The sequence below is a fragment of the Euleptes europaea genome, chromosome 1 (assembly GCF_029931775.1).
Source record: "Euleptes europaea isolate rEulEur1 chromosome 1, rEulEur1.hap1, whole genome shotgun sequence".
In the NCBI taxonomy this organism is placed as follows: Eukaryota; Metazoa; Chordata; class Lepidosauria; order Squamata; family Sphaerodactylidae; genus Euleptes; species Euleptes europaea.
The window spans coordinates 89,249,610-89,274,986 of record NC_079312.1 but is presented as its reverse complement, the minus strand read 5'-3'; positions in this window follow the sequence as shown (position 1 = coordinate 89,274,986).

Genomic DNA, 25,377 nt, shown 5'->3' with positions numbered 1-25,377 from the left:
ATTCCTAAATTTTAAGCTGTACAGTTTTGTATATCTAAAATTTTAATGACGTTTTATGAAAGCTGTAAATGTAATTCCTATATCTGAGCATGTATATTTAATTATTATGTTATTTAATAGTGTACCTTTCCCCTATGCTCACGACTGATTGGTCTATGAGCATTAAATAAATGAACTTTGAACTTCGAACTTTGGTCCACCCACACCGGCGCAGGGACCTACGCCTTGGTTGCACTGATGGGCAGCTGCTGCGGGGCTGCATGGGCGTCTGAGAGTGGAGGGGGCAGCACTGCGGGCCTGTGCTGGCATAGCTGGCCCTTACGCCGGCGTATCTCAAAACTATGCCATGGTAAAGGTCAGTCAGCTCCCTGAGTGCATTCCCCCCCACCCTTAGGATTGCGCTGAATTCTTCTATTGCCATTAATCTGTGTGACTTACTTTCTCTCTCTCAGGTTCTCCAAACCCGTTCTTTTTGGTTGTAAATGCACAGCTACAGTAGTGCATCGAGGCTATAATGAGGGCTACCACTTCTAGCCATGATAGTATCCATATTCAAGTTAGAAAATGCCTGAATATCAGATGATGTAGACAAACAACAGGGAAGCATTATCATCTTGCCCTGCCCTTGTAAACTTCTCAGAGGCATCCTTATGTGAAACAGGTTGATGGACATAATGCTGTGTTCTTCTCCCCTCTGTCAATTTCATGTTTCCTTTCATGAAATATGCCTTTCCACATCTGGGACCTGGACCAGCCAGATCCAGTTTGGCATTCTAGAGATTCTGACTCAGTGAGAATTTATATCCCTTTGGGTTTTATCTTGCCTTCCTGTTCTATGATATTTTGCATGTGACATCATAGTATAGTATACAGCAATGTCATTGTAAATGGGGGATCCGTTCTCATATATTTCTCTTAGGTCACTAGCTCATCCATTTGTATGGAATTCCAAAGGAAAGAAGCATGGAATTTTGTAAAGTCTATAAATAGTTTGTAAATTTAGAATTACTATCCAAGCTGCAGGGTTTAGGGGGGAGGCCTTAATCCCACTGTCCTTTTTATAGCCATTTTTATCCCAATACCAAAACTTTTCAATCCCTAAAACAAATTCTTTGGGGGAAAAATTATCCCAGCCTTAGGCAGACAAGAGAGTTCTTAGAAGTGCTGTAAATATTAGACGCACAAACCGAACCCTTCATATTGAAAGATTGAGGGTAATTACTTTAATGTGGAACTTTCAATCACCATTTACCCTACTGAGTTCCCCCCATAGATTTGTATGTGAGTAATGCAGTCATGACAGCATTACAGCTTGTTACAGGCAGAATCATTACAGTGTCATTAGCAAGAAATCGCTCTTGCAATTAGTAATAATTCCCAGATTCTCAGTCAAATATTAATGTTTACCTCATTAAATTAATCTGCTTCTGTCAGGAACAAGGGGGAGGGGGAGGTCGTTTTTGTAATTCCACGTTTGAATACACCTTCCTGCCTCTTTTTACCTTGCATGTTCTCTAACACTTTGGTCTTGCAGAATAAATTGTCTAGTGGGATAATTCACAGGAATTGAGCTATGTGATCTGTCAGATTAGTCAGTGAAGTAAAAAAAAGCGATTCTCTCATGTTTGACCTGGTTCTGCATGTAGTCTAAATGGAAATCATGCCCTTCAGAAGATGTTATTGCTGGAGAAGAATGATAACGAAGGACAGGGCAGAAATTATTCTGTTCAGTCTACAGGCCCTTGTTTGGTGGGAGTGAAACTGTGACCCTACAGTAAATCGCACCAAATGTCTTTGTACAGACAGTGGGACTCTTCATTGGGCCAGATCCAAAGACTACTTGACAATGATACAAAAATCATGACATTGTGCATTACAGGAAAGATAGGCCTCTGTGTATTTATTGTTGTTCACCTGTGGCCTAGACTCATGAATGATTGAGGCTCCCAGATGCATGTTTTCCACATGTTCTTAAGGCCTGCTAAAATCTTCACATGTTGCAAAAAAGATAAGGCTAACCCATAATGCAAGCATGGGAACTGATTGTTTGCAGAAACATTTGCTATTGCTCTCAGTGGGAGACAACAATTCAGACCATTCTACCTTGCATTCTTCCCCCCATTAATATTTCATTAAATCATAGAAGAGGAAGCTTTGACTAAACGTCTACCTTCAAGGAACAGCAATGAAAGCTTCTGTATTCCTCCAAGACCAATATTATTTACCATTTACCTACTTAGTTTAAAATATTTATAGTCTGCTTTTCCATAATGCTCAAGGTGACTTACAAACAAGCTTCAAAGCAGGTTCATTAAGACAACTGTAAAATATTAGAATAGAGAATATGTCATCATAAAAAGGAATTACTACTGGCCGGTTGGCTTTAGTTGATGACCTCCATTTGAATGCAGACAAAGGACAACCCTCTTTGCTGCTCCTACTGGGTTTATCTGCAGCCTTTGATAGAGTGGACTGTGCCACCTTGTAAGGCACTTGGAGGAAGAAGAAGTTATCGGGATGTGCATTGGAACTGGATCAAATCATTTTGCATGGACTAGACTCAAAGGCTCGTTACCATCAGTTTGGTACCTCTCCTCTTGGGTTCCACAGGGTGCAATCCTATCCCCTATGCTTTTCAATCTGTATGTAAAGCCCTTAGGACAAATCTTTCATAGTTTTGTAGGTGGCTGTCATCAATATGCTTCCAAGCAACCTCTAGGGATTGACTGTCTAGTGTTTCTCTTTTAACTATTTTTAGCAGTTTAACTATTTCCCTCATTTTTGTAAAGTCCCCTCTTTTGAAATCAAATATTAGACATTTGATCTTAGGGGGTCACTTTCCACCAACTTGACTGCTGAACTTAATAGTATTGTTGTCACTGTTCCCAACTGTTTCCCTACCCTTCTTACCAGACAGCCTTAGAGGATCAAGAGAGAGAGGATCCAGAAAGCATGTGGTTTTTGACACTTACGTTAGCAGAGCTGTGGTCAGGGCACCTCTTTTCTACAAATACTCTCAGTACTCAAACACTAGTCTGAATCTTGAGGCTTCGATAAGTGGTAGTAAGTGAGAACTCCACTGCTGTACTTACGTGAAATAACAGAAAAGAGTAGAAATGAAGACTCCATTTTGTGCATGTCATTTAAAGTAATGGAGAAGTAAACCATTTCCTCAGTGAATGTACACAGAACAAGATGACTGCACTGATTGTCACGTTCCTGTTTTACAATAGAAATGTGTTGAATATTTCTCTAAAACCTTTCACTCAGTATCTTGGGGAAAATACAAACAAGGTATTCATACTCACAAAGCCTTTCAGGCACTTCACATCACCTTCTACGTGCTGGCTTCATGTCCTGATACATGACTAAAGCAGTTCAAGTAAAAATGAATGGGTAAATATTGATGTACACACAACAATTCTATTTTTAAGTTTTACATTTTCAGATACTTTAACCTGGGCTGTGAGCCAAACTTCGGGACACAAACACAATAAAGTCTTATGTCAAACCTGGAAGAAAGAGGCAGCTGCATGACAAATTGTGATGGAATCTTGGAAGAAGTTTCTGAAGTGCTGTCAAAGACACAGGAGATAGAATGGATAATTCTTACCTCTAAACATTAGCTCTATTTTGCTCAGGATGCAAAATGTGCCAGATGCAAAAAGGTGAATTTATATTAGTTGATCAACTGTTAAAGGGTATATTAATTTATCACATACTATATATGAGAGACATGGACCAAAAATTATGTTGCTATAAGAGGCTCAGATTTTCAATTGTTTAACATACTTTCAGGAGATTTAAAATATAATACATTTGTATCCTGCCCTTCCTCTGAGCTCTGGGTGACATATATGGTTCTTCTTCCTTCCATTTTATCCATACAACAGCCTTGTGAGGAAGGGACGATTAGGCAGATAGAGTGTGACTGGTTAAGGAAACAAGAAGGGGAAGGTAAAATAGCCTGCTTGAAGGCTGAATCCTATAGGGACATATCTTGAGGGGCAGAGATTTCCCTCTTGTTTTCCCTTGCCATTCCTTATGGGCCTCCACCTTGGAATTGCATATTGACACTAGAAGAAGAAGAGGAGGAGGAGGAGGAAGAGGAGTTGGTTTTTATATGCCAACTTTCTCTGCCACTTAAGGGAGAATCAAACTGGCTTACAATCACCTTCCCTTCCACTCCCCTCAACAGACACCTTGTGAGGTACGTGAGGCTGAGAGAGAATGACTTGCCCAAGGTCACTCAGCTGGCTTCATGTAGGAGTGGGAAAACAAATCCAGTTCACCAGATTAGCATCTGCCGCTTATGTGGAGGAGTGGGGAATCAAACCCGGTTCTCCATATCAGACTCCACCGCTCCAAACCACCATTCTTAACCACTACACCACGCTGGCTCTGGGCTGCTATATGTAGTTTTGGTTTAAGATTCTGGGCTACTATATGTAGTTTTGGTTGAAATGATTTATTTCTACCAATACTGTGCTGAAGATCAGGGACAATTTACATTTTACACATCAGCACAGCTAACAATGCTCTAATGCTCTTTTTATAAAAAGTAAAGTTTTTTTCCTTTAATTATGTTTCTGTGCTTAGAAAGTACCGGTACTATAGAGACAAAACCTATCTTCCAATGCTGCAATGTCACTTCTGGCTACATAAACCAAAGTGACTGTTATGGTAGGGAGAGGGAAATGGTGTCTTTCCTTGCTGGTAAATTCCCTTAGACCAAGGGTTCCCTGGAAAACCTACTGCTAACCTGCCAGCACCACTCAGGACCTCCTGAGAACATCTACACTGACCTGCTGAGTAGATATTCTTCCAGCACAGCACTAGAGCAATAACAGGGTGGAAACCCTAGAAAAACACCTTATAACCAACCCAGTAGCACCTGTGCAGTCTTACACGTGGGTAGGGTTGCCAGGTCCCCCCTGGCCACCGGTGGGGTATGGGGAGGTAGGGTTGCCAGATCCAGGTTGGGAAACTGCTGGTGATTTGGGGACTGGGGAGGGGAGGGACCTCAGTGGGGTACAATGCCATAGAATCCGCCCTCCAAAGCATCCATTTTCTCCTGGTGAACTTACAGTATCTCTGTAGTCTGGAGATGAGCTGTAATTCTGGGGGATCCCCAGGTCCCACCTAGAGCCTGGGATCCCTACACAGGGAGAAGAGATAAAGAGAAATATCCCAGATAAATAAATTGTACTAAGTGAAGCGAAGAAAATGTATTTATTTTTAAAAGTTTATTGTAAAAGAAAGAGAAAAAAGGGAAAAGGTGGTTGGATTCCAAAAGGAGTGGAAAAATGGCAAAAAAAGCAATACAGGGAAAGGCCCACAGCAACAACAGCACAGAGCGGTTCAAATGAAAAGCAATGCCGTTGAACTAACTATGCTAAACACACATTACCTAAACTGCAGCAGGTTCCTCAGAGCATGTGCACAGTTTCTTGCAGTAACAAAAAGTCAAAGGAGACCTTAACCCCTACCCAACTTCCTGTAGACTCAGGTTCCACTGAAGGCTAAAAACTGAAGACAAGTGAAAATTCCTAATGTCCAGCTATTTATGGTAAATGGAATTGGAACTAAGCCAGCCTCCTTTCTAAGAGTGACAAGCTGACTTCTCCAATCCCCTGCAAATCCTCATCTCTGTTGTCAGAGGCTGCTGTTACCAATCAGAGCCATATAAAATATAGGCCCACCTCTATCAAGCATCTGGTAATGGCTCTGAACTTCCTTGACAAATTGGTGGTCTAGTCCAAACTGAATTGTCCTTTGTCCAAAAAGGGATTAAGTCTACCAGGATGGTCCAATGTAGAATGGAAGCAAATGGCTCATTCTAATAAATCTTCCAGGGGTCCAAGATCCCAGGCACTCTAAGTGGCACTTTTGGGCTTTAGTAAGTTTTAGGATTTCTGTCACAGTGACATCATGCTGTGGGATGCTTTAGGATTCACGTGACACTACAGTAAAAGCCATAGAGTTTTGTGTGAATCCTGCAATGCAGTGGCATCGCTTCTGGTTACATAGCCAGAGGTGACATCATGGCATCAGGAAATCACCCTCCTTTTCCCATGCTGCCCCGTTGGGTTCTGCAACAGGCAAATGGCAACCCTCCCTTGAAGGCAGTCCAGAAATTTCAGTTCATGCCAAATGCTGTGGCTAGAATTCTAAGTGAAACCTAAATACACTAAAAGCTAGAGGTCCCAGATAAATAAAGTCACAATCATGATTAACTTAATTTGGGCTGATGCCTTTGTGGCTGTTGGCTGATTATTCCTTTCTGGATGTTTCTAACTTCATGAACTTTAGCAGATGGCCTTTTTAGGATCAAAAACTACTTCAATGATAGCTGTGTAGCAGGAAGTTTGGCATTTTGTTGCTATAGGCAAGTGAATGACATTTTTCTCTGTGTGAATAGACCAAAGGCTTGGCCGTGAACAGTGTTACTGAATATCAAACAACCCAGAGAGCTACCCAGGTGTTAAGGCCAGTTCATCTTGTGCCCTTTACACACCAGTTCTGAAGAGTGTTTCTAACTGGAAAAATGGTTGTGAAATCCTTCTTTCTTGTACTTACTGTGTATGGGGTGTCTGTCTGCTAGGAAGAACTCATTCTATTGGTTGCTCCGCAAAAGATCCTTGAGAGTACTGACCCACATGGGATTGGCAAAGGGGTAGGTGGGGCTGCCTCATAGCCCGCGACTGCTCTGCATTGGTGCTATATGTGACATGACATCGCTTCTGGGAGAAACCTGGGAATGATGTCAGGCAGCTCTAGGAAGAGTTTCTGGCGATACCTGGTATTCCTGGAAATGATGTCATGGCACATATGACATCATGTGTGTCCCCATGTCCCTGCCCCACAAGTTCCCACTGGTTGCTAGGCATGGCCTAGAAAGGGGGCATGGCCTACAGGATACATTAGAAATCAAACAGCAACTCAATATCTACTCTGTGTCTGCTGGGAATAATCTTTTTGTTTTTGTGACTGTAACAGGCATACCTTTGAGATTTGACCTGCCTGGGACTCCCATTTAGAGTTCGCAGGGTCTCATCATGGTGTGCAAAGAGGCAGGGTTTATACTTGATGCTTCAAGAGTGCTGAGTGTATCTTTGGTTTGGTATTAGCTCCTGTGCTGAGACCAGTTTACATTCTGCTTCTGAGCTACAAACTATGTATTCAGAAGCTGCAAACAGGCAATCCGTTTTCACTTCTTGTTTTGAAACTCAAAGTTGAATTGCCTGCTTCTTTCCTTTTGAAGTGATTGTGTTTTCAATAGTGTAATGTCTTCAAACAGCCAAGTTTTATTAAAATTGACCCCCCCCCATACATCTGCTAGTGGGAGTTTTCACGGGAGACATGGTGTAAATCAATGGCTGTAGGGTAACAATTATTGATTCCTCCCCAAGGATTGTTTTGCTGTGTGGCTGACAGGCCTAATATTAAAAAGCAACGAATCAAGTCATCTTACAGGTCAGTACTGATTAGGTTGTAGTATCAGCGCACAAGGAAAGGATGAGCATATACAATTTGTCACTGGGATGAACTGTGATACAAGCAATAAATGCTGGAGAAGAAAGAGCATGGGACCAATTTCTGCCTGCTCTCAAGATCCTGAACATCATATCAGAGAGAGGAGCAGAGTGATTTATTTGGGACAGGGCAAAGGTCAGAGAAATCCAAAGGTTTACAGCGTGTTGTAGTGGTTAAGAGCAGCGAACTCTAATCTGGAGAACTGGGTTAAATTTCCCACTCCTCCACATGAAGCCTGCTGGCTGACGTTGGACCAGTCACAGTTCTCTCAGAACTCTCTCAGCCCACCCAGAGCCAGGTAATGGCAAAGCACCAACTATCATCTCTTGCCTTGAAAACTCTATGAGGGCTCCAAAAGTCAGCTGTGACTTGATGGTGCGTGCGCACACACACACACACACACACACACACACAAAACCAAGGTAGCAAAAAAAGAGTGTATTTTAAGAGCAGCTATTGGGACTGTTAAAAATATTCCTTACACAGGACAGCCACCAATTTTTAAAGGAGTTCCCCCCTCTTTAAGCGGAAGATTTTTCACCTTTAGCAAGTACGCTTAGTACATAAGCCTATGTAATTTTTATGGTCATGTAGATCAAGGAGCTGTCTAGAAGAATAGTCACATGTGGTTTGAAGCTTAGGGTGGTGAGACTCCCTAGATAGTTTCCTGAACCAAAGTCAAAAGTTTACCAAAATGGAACGTTTGTCATCGTCCTGCCTGAAATTCTACCTCCAAATGGGATTGCCCAACCTCCGAACACACAGGTCCTGTTCCTTGAAAATACTGAGCAAGGCTGCTATACTTCTTATCCTATATAGTGGTGAATAGTGCTTTGAATGTTGCCTCAAGCCCTGTCTCCTATGAAACTGGATCTCTTAAAGAAGCCACTCTCTGTTCTGGAGTCTAGAATTCCTTCAGTGTTCTGATAGCTTTAAATGGTAGGAGATCTGATCAAGTTGCCATTCTCTCACGTGATGCTGAAAAAGCTGTTGACAAAATATACTGAACATTTATATTTGCTTTGTTGACTAAAAAAGGAGCCCCGTGGCGCAGAGTGGTAAGCTGCAGTACTGCAGTCAAAGCTCTGCTCACAACCTGAGTTCGATCCCAGCGGAAGTTGGTTTCAGGTAGCCGGCTCAAGGTTGACTCAGCCTTTCATCCTTCCAAGGTCGGTAAAATGAGTCCCCAGCTTGCGGGGGGTAAAGTGTAGACAACTGTCAAAGGCAATGGCAAACCACCCCATATAGTCTGCCTAGTAAATGTCGTGATGTGAGGTCACCCCATGGGTCAGTAATGACCTGGTGCTTGCACAGGGGACTAACTTTACCTTTTTTACATTGACTAAATTTGGGTTTCCTCATGAATTTTTGAAGTGGATTAGAATTCTTTATTGATTTCCCAGATCCAGGGTGCTGATTAGAGGCATATTTTCTGCACCATTACCTCTTGAAAAGGGTACTAGACAGGATTGCCCTCTTTCTCCTCTGGCCTGTGCCATTAGACAAAATAATAATATTCATGGCTTTGTACATAACTCCTTGGAATTTAAAATTATTCTTTATGTAGATGATCTTTTATTATTTATTTTGGAACCTCAGTTTTCTATTCCTGCATTAATGAAAATGATGAATACCTTTGGAGACTTGTCTGGATATTTGATTAATTGGGCAAAATCTGAGTTGATGCCACTGGGAGACAATATATCATGGAGTATATTTGCCTATGGACATGTTCGATGGTGCCCAGATGTCATTACTTATCTTGGAATACTGATTCCTAGAGATATTATGCATATGATTATGCTAAATTTTAACAAGCTAATTGCTGATATATCTTTGGATGTGGACAGATGGGCAACTTTAAACTTCTCGCTATGGAGCAAAGTAAATATACCCAAAAAGAATATTATACCTAGTATTAGTTATATTTTATGTGCAATTTCTTTCTACATACCATGCAAATGCATTGTTTTGGAAATTTATGTGGGGTTCTCATGGCCTCAGATTTCTTTAAAGAGGATGCAATGAAAGAGAATTTGGTTTCCATTCAATGAAAGAGAATTTGGTTTCCCTGATCTTAGCTTATATCATCAGTTGTACTTGTTAACTTGTACTAATTATTGGGATTGTTCCTTGCATCCTGGGCTCTCTTGGAGGTTTCTTGTCTGGCGCCCCTCTCTAAGTGGAATGCGTCAGGGTCTACTTATGCTAGAGTGGATCCCATTCCTCTTACAATTTCTGCATCTAGCGAAGAATGGTGTATACTGGCATGGCAATATTATTTTTCATATGCTAAATTAACATTAAGGGGCACTCCAGACCTAAAAATTGGGAAGAATTTATTTTTTTTATGGATTCCTGTCTTGGTTGTATATGGTCCTGATTTATTTGTTGATCTTGGTTCCAATTTTTTTTTTTGTTGCCATAAAAGTGTATAAGAGCATATAGTTCTTGTGAAGTAACAAAACCAAAAAATATTATTATACACCTGTGAAAAGAATTTTGTTGTTGGTCTTTTATATATAATCTTTCTTTAAGTCATAGTGACTGCATATGCTTGATTAATCCTCCAGGGAGTGGCTGGAGATCTCCTGCTATTACGAGTGATCTCCAGCCGATAGAGATCAGTTCACCTGGAGAAAATAGCCGCTTTGGCCATTGGACTCTATGACATTGAAGTCCCTCCCCTCCCCAAACCCCGCCCTCCTCAGGCTCTGCCCCAAAAACCTCCCGTCGAAGAGGAACCTGGCAACCCTATGCTGCCTACTGGCACTGTGCCCCCCCTCGGCAGAGGACAGGGTTCATTGGTGGGTTGGGGGGGGTCTGGCAGCTGCCCCACTCCATATGGTGGACCAGCTTGCCAGGCCACCCTTTGACTACTTCAGATTAGCCAGAGTTATGGAGGCTAGGTCCATCAATGGCTATTAGCCATTAACATGAAACTTCCATATTCAGTGGCAATGTAGCTCTGAATAGCTGTTGATTGAGGGCAGAAGCAGTGGAGAACTTCAGCCTCTCTTGACTGTGAGCCTTTAGAAGGCATCTGGTTGACCATTGTGAGAGACAGAGGACAGTGGAGTGCATGGACTTTGTCCTGATGCCTGAGTTAATAGCTGGGGCAATGAGAAAAGATTATTCGCTAAGGGCAGATTTCAAGGCCTGGATCAGGACATTAACTGTTGGTCCATATTACCTGTTGTGGGACTGCGATGTTCCCTTTCACTTGCAAATCAGGAATAGGATACTCATTCAGGTTCCTGCTCTTAGGTGCACACAGCAAAGATGGGTGGGATCAAAGAGACACACACGTTTATTAGCAAGAAGATACAGGGATGGAAGCAACTGGTTTCAGGACAAGGGAGTTCATGCAGCAGTCTACAATTCTAACGAACACAGAGAACCCAGCAGGGACCCCACTCCATGAGACTAAACCAATTCACATCAGAGGGAGGAAGCAGACTGTTCCATTGTAACATATGCAATAAATACACCATAGGGACAATTATGGTTGACTGAGATGGAACTTTGATTCCTTTGCTTCAGCTTTGTATAGTTAATTGTTTCAGGTAACTGGAATGAACGAATCATAAAGTTATAGTGAACCATGGAAGACCAAAGCTTTCCCAGGTGGAAAAACACACTTGAACACAATTTATTATTTAGGCTATACTGTAACTGATTGTGATGGATTAACCAACACTGGTGAGGGCTTCATGCACTTATTTTATCAAATTAATTTCCATTGAATTTTGCAGTTTCTTCTCCTGCTGACTGGTCCCACGCCCATTCATCAGAGTTGTAATACCAGCATCTTCAGGCAAAATGCAATTTTTAGGAGCCCAATGAGGCATTTGACAAGTTCTCCTGCTAAGTGTGAAGCATTTCACTATGTCACATGCTGGCACTATAAACATCTCTACCTATAAATGTATCTGGTAACTGCAGCATAATAATTTCTGGGTTTTGGTGCACTCTTTGTTTGCTAGGTTAGACAAAGGGAAAAGGGGGAAAACAGGTTCAGTTAATCAAGTTCCGTTAAAAATATTGGTTAAATAGACTTTAATATGGAAATGTGTGATTAGAATCTCCCAGATGCTGTACCTGTCTTGCTTCCCCCAAGCTAACTGCAGGTTTGGCAATAAGGCAATTTTATGTTAAGGAAGTGGCACTTAGCTATTCAGCAGCCCTGTAGGGCTGCTAATTAGTGTTATTTAAGTGCAAGATCTGAACGACACCCATGTCATGTCTGGCGTGGCCTTATGCATGCTAAAACCAGTTGATATCCGTGGGCATAAACATACTTAAGTCTGCTGGATAGTGGCCAACATCTATAGGCAATTCAGGCATTACCTATAACCATTATTATCAAGCAGGTCTGAGCAAAAACATTGGGCATGAGCCAGCCAAATACAAGCTCTTTTAAACCCCATTGATTTAAATGGGAGAGTTAAATGCCTCATGTTTGCACTTGGAAAGTAGATGATATTATTTCAAAAAGTGCTATTATGATTAGGGTTGCCAACCTCCAGGTGGTGGCTGGAGATCTCCCACTATTAAAACTGATCTCCAGCCAATAGTGATCAGTTCCCCTGGAGAAAATGGCCGCTTTGGCAATTGGACTCCATGGCATTGAAGTCCCTCCCCTCTCCAAATCCCACCCTCCTCAGGCTCCACCCCCAAAATCTCCAGGTATTTCCTAGCCCAGAGCTGGCAACCCTAATTATGATATCGTGATAATAGTGATCATGATATATGAAAGAAGGTAATTTTGAAAATATATGTGTGAAGGGGTGAGGAATTATGATTAATACCTGAACTTTCACAACAGGAAGTTCCACATTCTTAACTTCTTACTTTTAAAAAATCTCACACTGATATTCATTCCCTACTGTTTATGAATATTCATAGCCATCAATTTTACAGTACAGTGCTCTATTGTATAAGCTTAACCAGCAAAATAAGTCACCGGAGTTCACGCCTTTATTATTATTATTAATGTTATTATTATGGTTATTATTTGAAATTACAGATTAGCCCAGTTTTCATTTACACTGTTTTTCATCTAGTAAAACTTGAAAATGAACTGGCAATAAAGCACAGTCAGATTCTCTGTACAGTGACGGAAACAATGATTTATTTTTGCTCTTGCCATACATTATAGACTCATGATACAATGCTTGGCACTTTAGCTCCCTGCCGTTTGTATTATGCTGTAGTATTTAAAGAAAGCATAATGGTTTAGCAACATTGCCATTCAATAGACTATTTTTCTTTATTATTTCAAGGGCATCTCAAGGTTCAGATTAACAGACAACCAGTAAATGTTAACTGTCATTTCCTAAGTTATTTTCCACTGTTGGTCCCATGCAATACTCAAGTGACAAGGTGCCTGGAGGGACCCAATCCCCTACCTCTTATGTTGGGCCCTTTTAGCTACTTATTTGCCCCTACTCTATTTATGACTCCTCCTTTTCCGGATCTCTCTATGGCCATGTGCCTTCCTGGGGAGGGGGGAGAGTCTGGTCTCCAGCTCTGAACACATGAACACGTAAAGCTGCCTTACACTGAAACAGACCTTTGATCCATCAAAGTCAGTATGGTCTACTCAGACCGACAGCAGCTCTCCAGGGTCTCAGGCAGAGGACTTTCACATCACCTACTTGCCTGGTTCTTTTAACTGGAGACACTGGGGATTGAACCTGGGACCTTCTGCATGCCAAGCAGATGCTCTACAAACTGAGCCACAGCCCCTCCCCTACTTCTACATTGCTTTGTTTACTGTTTTGAGGTTCATCCATACTTTGAGTCCAAGTAGATCACCTCTTTAGCCTGCTGCCTGCCTGACTTCCCTCCACCCACACTTAGCGATATCAACCTTATTACTCAAATCAGTTTATGTGTTCAGCCTATAATGTGCAGAGCTTCCTCTAGACATGCAAGGTAATTATTTTGGGGTTGAACAGTCTGGTGGAGACCCAGATCCTATTCTGATACAGCACTCCAATTAAGGAGAAAAAATAAGACAAAAAATCTTAAAGAGGGATAATTTTTATTCCCTGAGCAAGATATAAGGCTAGGATGATGACATGCAAGGGAGAACAAATACATAAAACAATGTTGCAATATAGTAACACAGCCCCAAGCAATGCTGCTTTTGGTTGTTACCTAACTGGGGATGAATGGGGGAATCAAAGGGGAAATAAAGGGTGAAAGGAAAACCATATGTTGCCTTATCCTGAAGAGGAGAGTCCATTGAGTGGAGATCAGGCACAGAAGGAGGAAAGCTATCTGGGGATGAAGGAAAAATCCTGAACTGAAGCCAACTATGGGGATCCATGATGAGGAATTCAGTGATTCAGCAAAGGGGCAAAGATCTGGTGACGAACAGCTGCGAAGTAGGGAAAGAGTCTCAAGTTCAGAACCAGCTACAAACTGAAGGGGCTTGAGATGCTTCTTTCATAAGGAGAGTTCTATAGCCTTAGGTTATCAATAAAAAAAAAACTTGAGTCAGTCTCCGATGTGAAGGAACTTCTAGAAGCTGAGGACAAAAGGCCTTAAGTAATATGCTCTTTGGAGCACTCCAGCCAAGGGAAATTCCTGCTAGTTCAGGAGCCTCCATTTTTTATGTCAAATTGGGTTATTTTATCTAGGCCTCTGGCCGCTAAGTCAGAAGGTCTTTTGGGATGTGCAAATATAGGGGTCCCTAAGGGGGAATGGCTTCATTTGCAACAACCTCAAGGTGAAGCCTCGAGTTCTCCAAGAATTAAAATTGATTTACAGACAACAGTTTGGTTCCCTGGATGGCAGCTTCAGAAGGTGGACCCTAATAGGGTTGCCAGCCTCTGCATTGGGGGAAGAGGGTTATTTGCCCCAGCAGCTCTTTTCTGCTACTGCTCAGAGCAGCAGGGGGAGAATTCTTTTTAAAAAATGAGTGATGGTATAACATCACTTCCAGGGGAAACATGGAAGTGACCGCATACTTTTCTAGGAATTATTAGAAACATAGCACTTTCAGTGATTTCCTAGAGAGACATTATGTCACTTCTGGGTTTTTTGTGGAAGAGATGTAACCATTAGTGATGGCCGCCCCTCCCATGTTCCCACCCCCAGTCTCCTGCTGTTTGCTAGGCTGGGCTTGCGACTGTGAGTCCACCCTTGCCTGGTACTGCGCTCAAATCTCCTGGAATTTCCCAAATCAGAGTTGGCAACCCTATTTTTGGGCAGATACTCTCTCCTGTTGATCAGAGTCTCTTTTCTCACCCCAAGAGTCCCAGCTGTCTATTTGAGTATGGAAAGTGCCTAATTAAGCTGCTTTAAAACTTCCATACTATCTGGGACAAAGTTCAAAAGAACTCTGACCCCAAGGGGAGCACTGCATATTCTTGCGCTCTGGCAGAGGAAGGAGTGGGAGAGACTTTGGAGGGAGTCCAGTTCAAACGGCCATCAAGAACTTTAGAGAAGAGGACTGGATTCTGTCTAGTCAGACTGCAGGCCCTGCTCGGAGGGGAGAGGCAGAGCTTGTACTTCACAAGCACTGATTAGGCCTAGCTGGTCTCTTTGAAATATCTACAATGGGGAACAAAAGTATTGATCAGATCTCTGAAAGCTCTCTTCTGAAATTGAGGGGTGTCCTAAACAAATGAGAGCCCTGTTAATATTATTTTGTCTGTCTCCTCCCCACAATGTTACAGAAATTTCAGAGAGTCTGCTGTCTGCCTGTTCGTCCCCCTCCTGCCATATACTTGCTTTGGTCAGATATTCTGTCATGTCAATCAGAGTCTCATGTGTTACCTTAAGAGTAGGAATGTGGATTTCATTAAGAAAGTGGTACTCACTCAACATCTCACAGAGAGCCACATCTGCATTTATCATCAACCAAAAGAGCCACATGACTATTGTTTGCCCCATTTGTCACCCCACTAAACACACACATACAATAATCAAAGTAACTAGAACTTTATAAATTACCAAAATACTTCTGAACACACAGGGTTGTCTGTCTTCACTACTCATGAACCTTGAAGGGGAAGGGCTTGCAAGTTAGATTTATGACATAAAAGAGTGTACAAGCTTTCATGTTCCTGAGGCTGGATATTAAAAAAAAGATCTCCCCTATGTTAAAAGTTCCCTTTCAGTCGAACACTAGCATTACATGGGATGAAGTAGTTAGAATCTCTCTATGTGCTAAGTTTTCTATTTGCAAGGAGCTTTGTTTTATGGATTAGCACTCAACTATAGTATGCCTCACCCTGACCTGGATAGCCCAGGCTAGCCTGATCTCGTCAGATTTCAGAAGCTAAGCAGGATCGACCCTGGCAAGTATTTGGATGGGAGACCTCCAAGGAATACCAGGGTTGTGACGTGGAGGCAGGCGATGGCAAACACTTCCAAACATATTTTGCTTTGAAAAACCCATCAGGGGTCACCATAAGTCAGATGTGATTTGACAGCAAAAAGAAAAGAGGTATGTCTCATTTCATCACATCATTCAGCTGCATAAGTTGATCCAGTATCATTCACATAACACCTACATCTCCACAATCTTGACATAATCATCATGGACAAGTTGTGCTGTCTTGTAAAAATAAAGGTGTTTTATCTTGGGCCAATATTATAATGGAATTAAAAATTGGGATAAGCAGCTCTTCCTATCCATCCCTCTCAATCACCCAGGATAGGACTGGATGCAGGGGTGGACAGACTATTAAGGCCACCAGGAAGAGTCTGTGTAGGCCCTGTGGGCCACCCTGCCCAAAGAAAAGAGTGGGCATGAGCCAGAGATGCAGGGAAGGAAGGCTTGCCATAGTGAGGCACACTCCCACCCAACCTCACCATAGTGAGGGATGGAATGCTCCTGCTTTGCCTCACCCTGCCTAGTGAAGGATGTGCCCTCCCAGCCTCACCCTGCCTGGCCATTTCCAGTGCTATCTCCCCATTCCACCCCAGACCAGATGGCTTGAGAACTCTTACAACCTTGGGAGAGGGAAGACACTAACAGCATCATCCTATCCATGTTAATTCAGAAGTAAAGCCTGCTCACCCTGAATTCCCCTCTGTGTATCCTTTTTCTGTCCTCAGCATCAGACACAGCGTAGGGTTGCCAGCTCCAGGTTGGGAAATACCTGGAGATTTGGGGAGTGGACCCTGAGGAGGGTGGGGTTTGGAGAGGAGAGGAAGTCAATACCATAGAGTCCAGTTGCCAAAGTGGCAATTTTCTCCAGGGGAACTGATCTCTGTCACCTGGAGATCAGTTGTATTAGCAGGGGATCTACAGCCACCACCTGGAGGTTGGCAAGCCTAGACACAGCAGCTTAGGTGAGAGAGGAGCGGTGAGATTGCCAGGTTGCCCAGAGGAGAGCTAGCTAGCCATGGAGAAGGGTGGTAAAACCACCCACACCCCACTGTGGCCAGCTTGCTCTTTCCCCAAGTGGCTGTCTTGGTGGTGGTGGTTTTACACTCTTTGCATTGCAGCCAGCTTGCTCTCCTCCTGGAAGCTATCCAGATTCTGGGCTGAGAGTGCAGAAGCTGAAGAAAAGGGATGTGGGGTGCTGGAGAGGATAGGCCCTTTACTTCCATCCCTAGCATGGGAGGCTATCCATCCCTGCAACTCAGGGAGGCTTGCAGCTTACCTGTCCTCCACCCACCTTTGGTAGTCAAAGTGTGAACCTCCTGCAACCCGCAATGCCCATTTTCCTGAAACATGGATTGGGTATCTCATTGTGGAAAAGTGCTCAAGATAGCCACAGTTGGCATTTCAAGGAGCTGCATGTACCTCATGGAGTGAGTATCGCAGTATTAAGGGCATAATTTGAGCTCCAGTTCCATAGTGACTGATCATGACCTAATAATCATTAATAGAGGAGAACAGGAAAGCAGGTGGCATGCAGCGCTTTACATTATGCTCAGTGGCTAGGATTAAGATAATGACATTCCATTGTCTATCAACTTTGAAACATTCAAGATTCGTTCATGAATATATGAAATGCAACAATTTGAAATGTGAAGAAAATGCCTTATTCTTTCTGAGTGTTATTTTACCCTGTCGGGTTTTTCCTCAGTTTTGTTCACATCCAAGGAAGACACAAACTCTTTTTCTAAATGAAAGCTGGAATGTTTGGGATGAGAAGATCCTGCAGGCTGTACAGAAAAGCTGCCATGGTGGATACTCGCTGGCTTGCTCGTTTCAAAGGGCAACTTTTTGTGTCTGCATGGATCAGGTTCATTATTTATGCTGCATTTGCTCTGTGGACAAGAGGTGTTAGCCCTCAGAAAGCTCAGTAAAATGGCTACAATATAGGGGGAAACCCTTTGGAATAAGAAACAAGCAATCACTTATTTCTTGGCAAGTAATTTATCTTGGAATAACAAGGCGATAACTAGGATGAAAGATAAAGTAGTCAAGATAAAGCAAAGGTAAATCAATCACTACATTAAGAGTATTTGAAGAATTATTTGCATGCACTTAAAAATGGCCATATTTGCAATCAGACTCAGCTTTGGCCATGAGCTTCAACAGTCATAAATATTCATTGCCTAACCTTTTAGCAAAACTCAACAGCTGATAAGGGAGCCAGTGCCTGACATCAATCTAATTGAAAACCTGTGAAATAATGAAACCATTGTATATGTCTAGGTCTTGATTAAATCAGTGTTTAGATTTGCATAGTATAATATGCAGCCAAATAATACTTTGATTCTTGACTTATAAGGAAAACAACAGGAGGTCAATATTTTGTCTTAATTCAGGGCCATAGTTCATATTTTCAGAATTTCATAGCAGCTTTGACATAAAAATACAGAGCTCATTAAAGTATACACCTTCAACTTATGCTAATTAGGTGCAGAGGTAATTAAGGGTATTAACACTTCAAAAAGGCTATTTTTGTTCTATTTCAGGATCCAGGCCCATTCTCATTCCAGATGAGTGATTTACTGCTTCTACATATAATCCTGGCTCATGGGGGAGGGACTTTACTTTAGGTGGAGCCTGTGCAAATCTGAGCCTCCAAACTGAATGCAGAAGGGGGAGCAAGGGTGTGGGAAGAAAGCACTTGGAGGTAGCTGGCTGGGGAAGACAGGAGGAATCAGGCAGCTAGAAGCATCACACAAGAGAGTGTGGTTGAAAACAATATTTTAAAGAACCCCTACTGACCCATCTCAAAATGGGGTAAAGTTGTGCAACTGCCCTTGTAGATTGGTGTGGGCAGCACTCATCAGAGCATCTCCAGAGGCCATAGCTCTTTGATAAACCTATAAAACTCTCTCTCCCCTCAGTGAAAGTGGTTTTCTGCATAGATCTCAGTTTCAGAAAATGCTCTTTAACATAGAATAAAGAGCCTTGTCTATATTGCATCCATGTAATAAGGACCCAGTGTCACAAACCTTTTTACAGATGGGCTTGGGAATTCTACTAAAACCTCCTTCCAAGGCAACTACCAGTAAATTGCTTTACTGCCACCAGCCACCATTGACTATTTCTGCTGTAAAGTAAGGTGTACTTTTGGAGCAATTGCTTGGTAGGACATCCATTAAGGACAAGTTTTTGATACCATGTCTTAGGTATGGGGTCTTCCAGGCTCACCCTGTGCCCACTATCCCTTCAAACCACTCTGAACATGTGGTTAAGTTATTGAGTGTGCAGAATCACACCACTTTTAATCAACACAGAGAGATAGAAACATCAATACAGGCAGCACACAGGCAATTTTGGAACAATATGAAAGATAACAATTCTAAATTTTGTACCCTAGCTCTGCATCATTCGTCGTTTGAAACCTAGGCCAAAGACGTGGAAAGCTTCTAGGGGAAAAAATCCACATATACCATTGTGACAGGTTGGACTGGCAAAAGCAGGCTTTAAAATATTTTTGGCGGGACCCACCCACAGTCCCATGCCAGTGTCCTCTCAATGGTAACATCTATTGATTTTGGGATTAATTCAGGACTACCCCCACACCACACTTCCCTGTCACACCACCAAGCACAGCTGTGAAAGAGGCCAAAACATATTTGGTTACTGGCTTGTAAGTGCTATTTATACTACCCACCCCTGAGAGAAATTGTGGTGGTGCTACTGTGGTACACGCTTTGTCCTTCCTTGGTAAATTCCCTGTTTGACTATGTGTGCCCTAAATTTACTGTGAAAGTCACATATTTTTAAAACAACAAAAGAAAGGTTTATTTTTACAGCGAGGGGAAAGTAAATGGAGAATGTTCAGGACCAGATTTATACCAATGTAACTTATGGATAGAAGGCATTACAGAGATACAGTTTCTTCACAGAATACACACCAGTGACTGCCAGGTTAATTTGGATTTTAAGTCAAGTCACTTTTCCCACAGGTTTCTAATTTTTGAGAACTCTGCCTGCCCTGTAGCTTCCAAATTACCCTGAAAGACTTGAACTGAGAACCACAAACCAGCGGGTGCCGCACTAACCCATCACACTAAATAGTCCACTTCCCTCGAAAGTGACTGGAGACACAGTAAGATCCCCAACCTTACTAAGAAACCTCTAAACCCCATCTGCCTCAAACAGCAATTATATGGCTCTTTCCCCCTTTGCTCTTCCCCCTTCCTTCTCCCTTCAAAGGTTCCGAGGGCCCTGGTTAGTTGTTGCTGGCTTTCTCTCCAGACCTGGGCATCCTAAAAGGTTGGGTGAAATAAAACTCAATTAAACAGTGACATATATTTAGTAAAAAGTGCTCATGCATATATTAAAAACAAGCCCATATGGCAACAAGTACGGGGTTAATAACCTAAAACCTAAAACCACATGCTAAACGCGTTTCGGCCCCCAGGTTTCCTTCAGTGGTCTAATACAACATATTATGCACACATAACCTTTCATTAACAAACAGAACAATTTTATATCAGCCTGAGCATATATTATAAGATTTATTCCAAGTGGACTTTGTGCCTGTGATACCAGTGTTACTAAAATATGTTTGAATTGTAAAAGCACACATCCAAGGAATGCAGTTTAAATATTTCTTTCTGAAACAGGCTGGCATTACACTCAAAGGGTGCATATCAGTATCAATGTAATGCCAGCCGATTCAAGAAAAAAATATTTAAACTGCATTCCTTGGATGTGTGCTTTTACAATTCAAAACATATTTTAGTATCATAGGCACAAAGTCCATTCGGAACACATCTTATAATACATACTCGGGATGATACAAAATTGTTCTATTTGTTAATGAAAGTTTATGTGTGCATAATATGTTTTATTAGACCACTGAAGAAGGCCTGGGGACCGAAACACGTTTGGCATGTGGTTTTAAATTATCAACCCTGCATTTGTTGCCATATGGGTTTGTTTTTAATATATGCATGATTATGTTTGTTTAATTGAGTTTTATTTTACCCAACCTTTTGGGTACCCATCTTTGTTTTTAGGCTGGGTCATTTCCCCCTCTGTTTTGTCCTTTTCTCTCCAGACCACCAGGGTACAAATGTTAATATTTTAAAATATTACATATTAAAAAGGAGATAGACTTCGCTCTGTCCATTACAATCATCCAATGTGAACTATATATGATGGAGAGCATTTCCCAAGGAAAACTCCTATTTCCTTCAAAAGAATATTTTTAGAGACAGAATTTTCTTTTGAGCCTCATTGGTGGTTGGTAGGGTTGCCAACCTCGAGGTACTAGCTGGAGATCTCCTGTTATTACAAGTGATCTCCAGCCAACAGAGATCATCTCACCTGGAGAAAATGGCTGCTTTGGCAATTGGAATCTATGGCACTGAAGTCCCTCCCTTCAACAAACCCCACCCTTCTCAGGCTCCGCCCCAAAAACCTCCTGCCGGTGGCGAAGAGGGACCTGGCAACCCTAGTTGGCATGGGTGATAGCGTTTAGTGTCTCTTACAGATTTGGGATGAGCTAGTGTGGAAATAAATTTTGAATCTGGCAGTTCCGGGTGTTTTGATGAGTACTAAAGGTATTGCAGCAGGAAGGGATAACAATCTATTAGGACAACAATGTTCCTTAATAATCACCTCTTAACTGAGCACTTACTAGTCTGCACTCTCACAGCAACCCTTGGGCCAGTTTATTTTAAAATGTATAGCTGGAATATCAATGAATTACAGAAGGGGTCTTGAAATACAAGACAAACAATAGACTTGCAGTCCTATCCTTTGCTTATTTACTCCAAATTAAATTGTAGTGAATTCAGAGGGGCTTACATCTAAATTAATTATACATAGGTTTGCAGGCTTAGTTTTTCAACCTGGTTTTTATTTATTTGAAGCTACTTTTTCACATTTCCACAATAATCCAGGACACTGGCTAATCACACCAACCATCTGTTCCAGTTGTGTCTCTGGCTGCTCCGAACCTCCGGGAGTCAACCGCATGCAGTCAGGCTGCTGATTCATGTAGACTTCCCTCTGTTGGTTGCTTTATTGAAAGACTGTGCTCTCTGCTTGATGAACAGTGGTTGGCCATTATTTAATATCTGATTTATGTGAAAGTACGTGATAGATGAAGCAACAGATGAAGCAACAGAAAATTCACTATACAATACAGGATTGTGATAATAGATGTGAAATTAATAATGATTTAAAATATTATACTGCTCGAAAGATTTATTTCTAAAGCATACTAAACATATGTTATTGGGAGAAATAATCTTCGCACTGAAAACAGAAGGTTTAGTATTTAGAGATGCCCACCATGCCAACATGAGCTCTTTCTTCCAGGATTTCACTGCTGGTGTGGCAACACTGCCAGTGGAGCCCCGCCCAGTGGCGTAGCTTCCTGGTTTTCCCATAGGGTGTAATGGTGCCAGAAAATTTCAGAATTCCTGGGGGGAAAGTTTGAAAAAAAAAAACATACTGGTATGAGGATTCAGCTTTTTTCAGAAATCCTGGATATTTTGGGGTCTAATATATCTGAATCCCTAGCTAAAAGCTTAATGGATTTGGTACCAGATCAATGGTTGTGAGGAGGCAAGTCCAAAGTTGAGGTGCCACAAGAGAAAGGTCTGGTGTCTTGTGGCCATGAAGTGGGTACACAGAAGGTCTTGTCTGGTAGGAAGATTCAGGCAAGAACAGGTATTCCTTTACGTACATTTTGAATTGTTTGCAGAAGTAAATTGGTCCCCTGTGTAGTTCTTTTAGTAGTGGCAAGATATGTACGTTATAATTTATGCCATCCAGCAATGATCATACAATTTTGGAAAATTGAGAAAATTCTTCCCTCCCTAAAAACACACAATTTTTGAACAAACCACAACCACAATTAGAATACCAGTTCTGGGCCTCCAAATTTTTATATTTTTATTATTATTACGGTCCTTAGACCAAGCATAAAATGTTTGCAGTTAAATGGCGTACCCAAACCAGCAGTATAAAAAAATACATTTGATTAAAACACTATACAAAATATTATTCTCTTAAAAAACTGGTCAACAATATAAATTTAAACAATCAGTCCCCTCTACAACTTTTCATTTCTATTTGGATTTCCTATAATTAAATACCGTTCTACAAAACTGGGCAATTAACTTTGTTACCTGAGAAAATTCATCCTTAAGAAGGATGTGGGCCTCCCAAAAAAGCCACCAAACAAAAGAGGAAATAAAATATAGCTACTGTGAAGCAGCATTGTAGCACAATAATTTTATTTTAAATACTGTAAATAAAAAGCAAAGATAAAAAGTCACCACAATGAGAAAATCAGCTTTGAGCAGAAAGAAAGAAAGAAAGAAAGAAAGAAAGAAAGAAAGAAAGAAAGAAAGAAAGAAAGAAAGAAAGAAAGAAAGAAAGAAAGAAAGAAAGAAAGAAACTAGAGTAGAGGCTTCTGAAGAGTTTTTCCTCTTCCCCAACATTGCCACTATTTATTCTAACATTACATGCAGGGGCTCTATCTAAGACAGTTTACATGAGCAACTATTGCACAGACAAGGGAAGAAACCCAACCAAATTGCTCCCTGAGTGGGGATACATGGGAACTCCTTGGAGACAGAGGTGAAAGAAGGAATGGCCTGAGAGCTGCATTAAAGCAGAGAACATAGACCCATGAAGTCTCTGGCTCTTGAGTCAGGAACAATTGCTAGTCTATACAGTCAACTGTGCTCAATGTTATGCTCACCCCTGCTTTGGGGGGTGGGGTTCAGCAGAACATTGTTTCTCATTCTTTAATATCACTGTAAACCTTAAATAGGGTTTGAGGACTGTTTGGAAGATAAAATAAAGAATGATTCATATAATCTTATGACTTTGTGGAATTCCAGTAGCAGCACAAAAATCCAGGAAATGCTATGCTGGCTGTGCTATTCCCATTTAGATTGTAGGCATTGCTGGGGAATCGTTTGTTTTAACTGATACATTCCATGCAGCTTTACTTAGAACCTGCAGTTATTAACCAGGCTATAGACAACCATGAAAAGCATGGGGGCGAGGCTGAGGGACAGACTTTATGTGAAGTATATCACAAAGGAAACTGTTCATACTTACTTGGTGTGATGGCTTTAGTACACTTGGTTGGCATATGTTTTTGACAGAGAAGAAGAAGAAGAGGAAGAGGAAGAGGAAGAAGAAGAGGAGGAGTTGGTTTTTGTATGCCTACTTTCTCTACCTTTTTTTAAAGGAGAATCAAACTGGCTTACAATCGCCTTCCTTTCCTCTCCCCACAACAGACACCTTGTGAGGTAGTGGGGCTGAGAGAGTTCTGAGAGAACTGTGACTAGACCAAGGTCACCCAGTTGGCTTCATGTGGAGGAATAGGAAAACCAACCCAGTTAACCAGATTAGAGTCTGCCGCTCATGTGGAGGAGTGGGGAATCAAACTCCAGATTAGAGTCCACTGCTCGTAACTACTACCCCACACTGGCTCTCTCTTGGTTTAATTTACCTTAAGATGAGGTCCACCAGTTTTTCACTGTGGAATTTGAAGTTCCAGTTTGAACAAGAAGAATCTTTTCAACAAAGGAGAGGGGGGCATGCACATCACTGCTCCCCCTATAGACAAGAAGCACAACTGAGGGTATTTGTCACCAGTGCCCTACAATGGGGGTGGACTTATAGGTTCTAAAGTATAACTGAAGCGGAGATTCCATAAAGATTTCATCCCATCGATGCAGTTTTAATATTTGTGAGAACAATACATAATGAATTAACACTTATTAAAGGGTGTTGCCGGTGCCATCAGCTTTCCTTGGCAAGATTAGAACTGTGTGTGTCTTTAGCATGGCTGATTTATGGATTTTGTCAGGAGGGAAGTAAAGGATTGAAAACATATCAGTTGCACATGTTTGTTTCTGGCTTCAGCCAGACACTGAAACCTTTGTATCTGTTGTCATCTATTTTCAAACAATAGGGATAAATTTTAACCAACAGACAGAAAAAGAGAGGAGAAAAATAAAAGTCATTGAAGGGAAAAAAACAAATCAGTATTCAACCTACTTCAGCATACTTGGTTTACTAACATATACAAATAAATAATTGGGAAGGAAATTTATCCTCAGCATTTTTCATTAGTGGCCTGGAAGTATTTCAGTTTCCAATCTATAATGGAATTGCAATAAATACGTTTATCAATTCCTTATTGACTTGATACTCTGATTGATACTGGGGTTTTTTTGTTTGTTTTTTTCAAAGCCCAGGAGACTGCAGGCAATACCTTCCTTCAGTGTTTAACTGTTGATGGGAAGCCCATTGCTGGGGGGCAGGGGCAGTTAGGCAGTGGCCGGGAGCGGCACAGCCACTTCGCCTCCACAGAGGCTTCCCGGCTGCCGAAAATAAAATAAAAGGCTTTTAAAGAAGTTAAAAGGGAAAATGCCCCCATTGAAAAGAGCAAGGCTATGCCACCAAAAAAGGTGGCTTAGCCA